Genomic DNA, 9,251 nt, shown 5'->3' on the forward strand with positions numbered 1-9,251 from the left:
TTGAAATTTCGAACACCTACTTCAGACTTTCCAAGGATGTTCCAAGGCTATGTGTGTGTTTGAGGGGGTCTCTGGATAGTTTCAGTTCACAATTTGACCCGCCAGATGGAGCTGGAGTCGAGTTATTACTAAAAAAACGTCCATTGCAAAAAAAAATCCTATTACGTCGACCAGCTGCACTACTGAGTTTGTCGAACTGCCGTGTTTTCCCACCGGACCAATGGATGTGATTTACCAATATTACTCTGTGTTAAAGCTTCATTCGGAGACACCAGGATTAAGCTGCCCAGGGGTCAATCTCAAATGACCTCCGTTAAATCAACCACCAGAACTATTGCGCTCAGTGATAAGACATGAACCGCTAGATATTTCATCGGGAATAAGTCTATCTATACATATATTGGATTTCTGTAGACCAACGATGCTCTCCCATTTGCAAATTGCCACCAACCACACTATAGAGTTTCAAGGACAGACTCACTATCGAAGCGGATCATTGTTGCCGCCAGGGAGTGTAGAGGAAAAACTTCTTCAAATTTATCTCGATATTCGATTAACCGTACTATGAAACGCCTGATCCCTCGGGGAAATTCCAAGAACTTCTTCGCGGGCATTACAGTTTCGTTGGGTTATTTAAGACTGCCTTGGAAGTATGCCTTCCGACGACCACCAAACCATAATATTAGCAGATAAATCGTGACAGTGAATTGTTGGTGAAAATGTTAGACCAAAATGTTTCAATAAAAGAAAATAAATTTGGGGCGGGACGAAGTTCCCCGAGTCTACTAGTATTTCTAAATAAAATAGTTTATTTCGGTGGCAGAAACTTTTTTTAACAATTGTTTATTTGTTGGATCTTTCTTTACGAAACTAACAATAACTATGCAAATCTTGAGAACTAAAGGTTTGAGATTTTCTTTGCCACTGCTTGGAAATCGTTTAGTATGACCGCGGATGCCGTTAAGCTCAGAAAAATTGTCGCTGTGGAGTAGTAGGTTCTGAGCTACTTCATTAGGGGGTTCCTAGAGTTGCCGGAGATATGTTTTACTCAGTCTGTAACTTCATCAATATCTGTTGGCATGAGTAGATCCTTGTGGATGTTGGCATTTCTAACGTACCACGGGGCTCCAGTAATCAATCGGAGAACTTTAGATTGTAGTCTTTGGAGTTTTACTATATTTGATGGCTTAGCAGTAACTCACATTTCAATTCCATACGTCCCATTCATCTTGAGCATCACTTTATATAATAGAATGTTGTATCAAGGGTTAGCGGAGATTTTAAGTTCATCATCCAGTTTCATTTGTGCAGTTTGAGTTTAATATCTGCGGCTTTCGCCTAAATGTGTTTTCTCCACGTAAGCCTCTTACCCAAATGGACGAAATTTAAGAATATAAAATGAAATACAGGCACTTCTGAATTTCCTTAAGCATCGCCATATGAAAGCCAAACATCCTCTCGGAATTTGGAGAAAGACGAATAAATAAAGACGACTGAATTTTGTTGTTATAGAAGAGGACCATCGATTGTAAAAATTTTTTTTATTTTACTGATTAATTCAATATTTTATATGTATGTATGTTCCACAATGTGTTATAAAACATACATTTTTTCCCATGAACATTCGGACTCATGAGCTCAAAAAATAGTCATATTGGGTCCAAGCTAAGAGTCATATTGGGGTCTGAAATATTACGCTTTTTGAGTCCTTAAAACAAATATTCTTTATAAGTTTGATTACTAATAAACTTTTACTTCTTCGTGAACTTTGTTACTTTTGTATTTAACACTTTTTTTTATCGAGCTTGGGGCCGTTCTTAATGAAAAACTATTGTGGAAAAACAACAATAATTTGAAAAAAATTTTCTAATCCGACTTCTTTCAGTGGGATTCGATCCAACGACCCCGGCTGACTCAGCCAGTTGCCTACGCACCGTGCTAAGCTAACCTTGTAAATTCTTGTTGCTTTTTTCCACTTTTTCATTTGTGAACTTTTGTTACTTTTGTTCAACTCAGAATTTATGACACCAATGAGTCAGTCTGGTTGACTTGTCTCAGAATCATATTTATGACGAAAGAAATACTCATTTTAGACTCATAAATTCTGAGCGCTCAGAAAATTGTTTAGGAGGTTGTTGTTCTGTAACTCAGCTCCTGTAGGTCAACTAGGCGAACTATAGTTCAATTAGATGGGCGAACTAAGACTCAGAAGAGCTAGTTCATTGTGCTAAACGAGCTAGAAGTAAACTAATCTTTAAAGTGAGTGCTTTTGTAGTCTATAGAACCTGTACCAGATGGTTCTAGGCTTAGGTAGGTACTATCCAGTTCACCTCACATCGGCCAGGGATGCTTGGTTAGATCCGGCGGGGCATGGACGGAGAAATTTCACTTTGTTGGCCCGAGGGAGGGAGGGGGAGATATGATTGAACTTAGCTGGGTGTTGTCCCTAACATCATGCATTGGCTATACACAGTGGTTGTTAAGCCTATTTTTCTCTACGGAATCTTAGTTTGATAGTCCAGTCTCAACAAGAAAACAACAACATAAACAGTTCAAAAGTAGGAAATAATTGCTTTGGCGCTCTACTCACAACTCCAATAGGAATTTTTTGAGAACAACTAGCGAGGTACACTGCCTTGAGGCTGCGGAAGCTACCCAGCTGGAGAGATACTCAGGATGGCGACACCGCAATTCTAAAAATATCGGCTTACCTTGAATTAATTTCGGTGTACCAAGTCTAAACTTAACGAGTAGGTATAGAACATACACTCCAGATGGATAATTTTGGCCGGGGGCTCCGATGGGTCAAAACTAGAGAGAAAGGTTGGAGGTGAGGCCTTCTGAGCCCAGTTGGGGCTGGAAAAATCATTTCGCCTACCCGGACACTACGACGTCTTTCAAGCAGAATCTGCTGCTACACAGGAAGCCGCTGAACACTTACATACGTACATACTAGTATTGGGCAGTATCGATTCCAAAAGTACTCAGAACTCGATTATAAAAAGGATCGACAGCACACGATTTTTAAAATTATATTTACTGATACATGTACTCGCTTTGATACATGTACTCAGGATCGATTCAAAGTACTCTTATGTCGACTAGACTTAAAAGTACTGAGTTTTATTTACATTTAACGGTATTCAGAAATGATTGTACTCAATTTGCAGTTTCAATAATTTTCAAGTACAATACTTGTAATCAGTACAGTTAGCCATTCATTTGACGTAATTTGGTATTCATACATTAATTTGAATAAAATCCTTGCAGGTAAGATTTCTACACTAAGTATTGAAATGTTACCAAAATGTGTATATTTAAAGAAAGTACTCAGTACTCTGAAAAATCCCCGATTCTTAAAAGTATCAATACCAAAGAACTCGATCCTCAAAGTACTCAAAACTTCTTAACACTAACACAGACATACATGAGTAATAGACTGCCGCAGATTTCTAAACGATATGACTGAGAAATCTGCTCTTCACTTGATATGGGTGTCGGAGCACCTAAACATAGCAGGCAACGAAAAAGTGGACACACTTGCAAGAGAGGGCACATCCGTTCCACTTTCACAGTCGCGGAATGCTTTAGGCAGGCAAGCTCATTCTAAGGGATCTATCTCTTAAACAAGCAACTGATAGTTAGGCTAGGCACACGGAATTCATAAGTTTCAGTATTAACACTAAAGTATACATACAAAGTAGATGTCAATCGAAAGGTATAAGGGGCTTTTGTCTTGGAGAGACTTGCAGTAACTTTTATTTTTTGAAATCAATAAGACGTAGTGGGAATCTTTATTGTCGATCAAGATTTCCGCATGGCCTTAAAGAGTTTGATTCTATATTGTATATTTTTTTAGCAAGAAATAGCTGCTAATTTCATTTTTCTTAGGCTCAATGAACCTAAGACCACGCCGAGTACTTTGAAGTAATGCTAATCAACAAATTTCTCTGGAAGCGAAATTGACAAAGAAGTGAAGAGGGGAGTATTTCGCTATGTGCGTGCTACTCGGTAGTATGTATGTAGTAAGAACAGTCTTATATTTTGTAGGTTGGTATGCTTTGCTGTACTATTTATGCTCGGAAGGTTGCACTAAAAAATTTATTTACCATCCTACCAATCGTCCTTGCTGCTAAAAAAAGGCCTTTCAGCCAAATCCTCAGAGAGGCTGATGACGAAAGGAGAATTCACACAAATCTTCTATAGTCACAGCTCGATAGCCATACTACATGGCTCCGCACTCTGGAAAGGGTCACTATCGAAGAAAATTTATGACGTTTAAGCCTGAAACCCAGCCAGAAGACGCCTCGAAAAGAGAAAATGGCGTAGTAACCGGGATAATTTGCCTTTCGTCAACCAGTAAGCTGCAAATTCTTAAGTTTGGGCTCACGTCAACAGTTCAAAAACTGATTTCAAGCTTAATCCCACCTTTCATGCATGAGGCCCAATGAGATACATAGCTAAAAGTTCTATTCATTTAGCATTGCTACAAGAAAACTACAGAAACCTCTAAAAAACACAAAATTAGATAGACGAAAAGGCACACAATGACAAGGTGAAATGCTTAAACCAACTGCAAAGTTTCATTTCAGGGAAATATCAGGAAAGTGTTGGAGGCTTCTTCTTCGTCCTCATCCTTGTAGTTTCTGCAGTTGTCGTTCAAGAGTGCGTTCAGTTTGACAGTAACTACGTGGCTGTCATTTGTAACAGAGATTTAAAGCCGCCTTTCGGTCCGTAAAAATGTAGATATCATGTCTAGGAATAATATCACACTGTAGCAGTAATGCGGCCTTTGGGATAGCCATCAGTTCCGCCTGGGAAACAGCGCAGTAAGCAGGAATACAAAAGCTCATAGGTATATCCAATTGCTTTGAATAAAGCCTACCCTAAACTTTTTTCTCCAGTCTTGATCCATCCGTGTAAACATGGATTGATCCTCTTTCGCTGACTTTGCTCAATGTCCTTTATTCCCTAGTTTTTGGTGTTGGTAGTGTGTAGGATGTGGTTGATTATAGCAAATCCAGTACGATCCATCAAGATACAGCAATGACATAATATATATATAGATATGTAAATTTTTCGTGTTTAGCAATTTGGCAGTATTACATGCCATCTTTCTTGAATAATGAGCCGGCGGCTATTTTCCTCTAGGCGCCTGTTAGTAGAGAAGAGCCGGCCGTTGGACCTTTTTTATTTTCTTCGCGTTTGCCTTTTTTGGAGAACATCTCACCAAACTACGATAATCGGTCTTTCCCCAGCAGTATATAGTCGTGCTACAATCTTGAGCTCCAGTATGAGAAACATTGTTTGGTAGCGACGTATGCAGGAACTGCAGGGAGGTGGGGTTAAAGGCCGAACATATTCCATAAGGCTTACAACAAACTGCAGTCCTACAATTTAAGGAGATTGAAAACGTTTCAGTATTAAACCTTTAAGCTCTTCTTAGATTCACCAATTCGTTTTAAAAACTGTGAGACCTACGAACGACTTCAACACATACATACATATATAACATACTCTGAGGCTAGAGGCCTAAAGAATATTTTCTAACTTTATCAGGCATGAATTGACAAAAATATAATTTCTGAAATGAGTGCCTTAGAGCCACAATATATATTGAAAAATGTGCTTTATATTTCTGGAGGGCAACTCAACTGAATAGCTCGATCGAATAGACAGGGTGACGCTATTTCCATCGAAATGAGCTGTATACTGTATGTTAATGAAATGAGCCGCCTGACTTATCCAAAAAAAATATATATTTCAAGCTGACTCATTTACATTTTGCTACTTATTTCTTCTTAAATTATTTTGTTTGCTATATGTACATACTTATGACATTCACATCATTTCCGTACACCGTGCATGCCAATTTAAGTCGGATTAAAAAGAACTATTGAAAAGGAGAGCTTTTATTTTTCTTTAAACATTCACCTTTTTCGACTTTGCTAGATTTTTTTTCAGAGTAACTGATCCGAAATTTATTTTTAAGAACTCTAAAACTATTTGAACAGTTTCTTATTTTCCCTTTTGCGACATTTCACAGACAGATTACCCTGACAATGGAATTTAGGTTTATTTTTTAGTACTAATTTTTTATATTTTTTAATTGCCTTCTTACTAAAAAATATATATTTTTTTTAAATAACAAGAAAAACGCTTGAAAAAATGGGTCAATGATTTAAGTTTACCACGTGGTGTCCGTTAGCTACCGGGTAGTTCGTGCTTATCAAGCTTTCGCCAATCTCTTCCGCCTTTCGTCAATATTTTTAAATTTACTAACAAACACCCACCTATTTACATACATATATGTATGTACATGCAAGTAACATGTTAAGTCACAAATAAGCACGTATTTGTGTAGGCACTTTTGAAAATGCCAATCAGCTTCTTAACTTGTACGGCTTCATGTAACAATTCTAAATAAGTACGCAAATGAATAGTATGGAATTTTCCATTTAGCTGACATTGTTGCACTAATGTGTCGTGCGAATGTCAAAACCGTTGGCTGGCGTTGATACAAGTTGAAAAACTGAATTATAGTGTAATAGTCTGCGGATGGAAATGACATAACTACTAAGGATGCCAAATTTTATAAACAGTTGCCAAACGAATATACATTTTAGAATATGGCGTTGAAAATCTTTTTTCAGACCCAACAGAATTTGCTCCTACATATACATACATTTATATATACCATATGTGTCTACATTCCATCTCTATCACATTGAGATTACAATTTTGTTAGAGATAAAAAATACTTCCTGTTACACCCTTTTGTTTTCTTCGTCAAATATACTCGTATTGCTGCGAAGAATAATTTCAACGCTTATTTTGCTATCAGCAAAATACTTGTCGACAGGGCGTATGAGTAACAATCAAAGTGAGCGCCTACAAGTTTACTCCGTAAGTGTACTGTCTTCTAACGTTTTCTTGCCGACACCGTTATTTTCATTCCCCAAAAACAATTACATGACTTAAATTTTGTTTGTTGTTTGTTTTGTTATTTCAAAGAAATAATTATTTTATGGCCCTTATGACTGGACTGAGTGAGCAAAAATATCGATGTCTTCGTTTGTGTTTTTAAAACTTTGAGGTCATAATCTACGTTGAATTCATACTCTCAAGGTACCAGGCTATCAGGCGCAGGGTTGCCACTCCGGTAAATTATTACCAAAATTGGTAGAAGAAATATAGGTGGGTAAAAGGTAATTTTTTTCTCATTTTGGTAGATTTTTGTTAAAGTATTTAGTTTGAAAAACAAATAAATTTTTTCGTCCCCGCTTTATTTTGCGTAGTTATCTTCATATTATAAATTTCTCTCCAAAAGCTACACCTTTAAACTTTTATAAATGGCAATTTTTATAAAAAAACACAAAAGACCGGCGGAAAAAAATTTAATCAACGTAAAAAAAAATTTGGTTAAATTGTTGAATTTTTCTTCATGTTGTATATAGCTTGAATCCTTGATCTTTATGGGTTTGGTTTAAGCGTAAACAATATTCTTATACCAAAAAATTTACTTGAAAAACATTGCGAAGGCATATTAAAAAAATCACCAAGCGGTTTTTTGAGTCACGGTATTTGTCTCTAATAACTCCACTTAAAGTTGTTTTCAAATAATGAAGTTTCGTTGTTGCCTTTAGTTTCATCACTTTCGCTTTTGGTTGAAAAAAAAACGCAAAAAATTTCTTAAACAATTTAATTTTTATTGAAATAACTACTTTTATTTCGTCTGTGAACCCTGACCAGGCGCTATACTGTACTTCCTATCGTCCATACTGAGCCTGTTAAGGACGCATGATAAGCTATAGGATTCCAATTGTAAGTTATTTCTCCCATGACTACTGAAAATTTAATTATTTTAACGCTTTTCTTTATTGTTCTTTATAGGTTCACTGGGAAAGCTTCGCGCTACTACTAAATTTTGATCGTTATATATATTATATAGACAGATGCACTGCGATCAAGAAAGCTTAAAAAAGAATCAGAACAGCTTTAGAGGGTAGGGGGTTGATGCGTTCGTACTGCCTGTAAAATACTCGGGCAACTTTCTACTGGCACTGATATCATATCACGGGGTCATAGACCTTCTGCTTCTGTGTCCTCGGGGGTTTTCTAATGCTGAACCTCTTCCCAAATACTATTGACCGCGGCATGTAATCTCTAGGAAATAGTGCTAGCGGGAACGTCATAGTTCGTTCGAGTTACCGGATGATATGAGCCTTCCTCTGAAAATCCTTTCTCATGTTGCCACCTGTTCTAAAACTAAGTGTATAAGCTCCAGCTCCCGTAGTGGAAACATTAAAGACGTTGAAGCTTTATCAGTGGCTTTTAAAATATTTTTTAAATCGCTTGTTTCATGCTTTATTTTTAATTTTCTTACCTTGGTTTTTTCAATAGATGAAGCTAAATATTTATCAAACTATACAATTAAGATAAAATAGTACCCCGTGCGCGAGCGACGAGTGTAAGCGTGTGCAAAGAAGCCAATGCACGTTTTTAACCACATGTTGTCGTTTTAAGAAACCATCTGTTTTTCAGGGCAACCTTCTCCCCTGACAAAGCTTCAAAGGGCAATTAATGTGCCTTTTTTGCCTAACAAGAGTGTGACATTTTATGAACGAACACAAAATTCACTAACCGTTTGACTTTATTTTAGAATCAAACACAAAAAGAGAAAGGGGCAATCAAAAGGCAACATTTTTTGGTAGAACCGAAAACACCATATGACAATATTATGTTGGTAAGAAAAAAATGTGCATATGTTTCTGAAAGAATATTATTATACTGTTCTCGGTTTTTCAAATTTTTTTATAATAACTGAATTTACTTAATTGTCAAATTGGCTCCAGTTTTCTAAATAACAAGATTGGAAGTTTCCCTGGGGCTGCTGAGAGCAATAAATATTAATACGTTTTTTATGTTTCAAATATGTTTCATTTTTTTTCATCTCAAAATTTACCAAAAAACAAATGTTAAATAATAAAAAAATAAAAAGCAATAAACATAAAATTAGTTTGATAACTAAGCAAAAATAGTCAAATTTATCTGGGTGATATTATATCTTTGAACCTTTCTCAGCTGTCTGTCTATAAACCTTTTTTGTAAAATTTCGATAAAGCTACCCCGAAGTTTGAAGGTTTACTGTCTACGTCATCAACATATTCCATTAGAATCCTTTCTTGGGATTATTGGCAAATTAGCTCAGTATTGAACTCAGTAGCTCTCTTAGAATATCAAGCGGAATT

This window comes from Rhagoletis pomonella, unplaced genomic scaffold (genome assembly GCF_013731165.1).
Source record: "Rhagoletis pomonella isolate Grant_MI unplaced genomic scaffold, Rhpom_1.0 Rhpom_scaffold_00001, whole genome shotgun sequence".
NCBI classification, from domain to species: Eukaryota; Metazoa; Arthropoda; class Insecta; order Diptera; family Tephritidae; genus Rhagoletis; species Rhagoletis pomonella.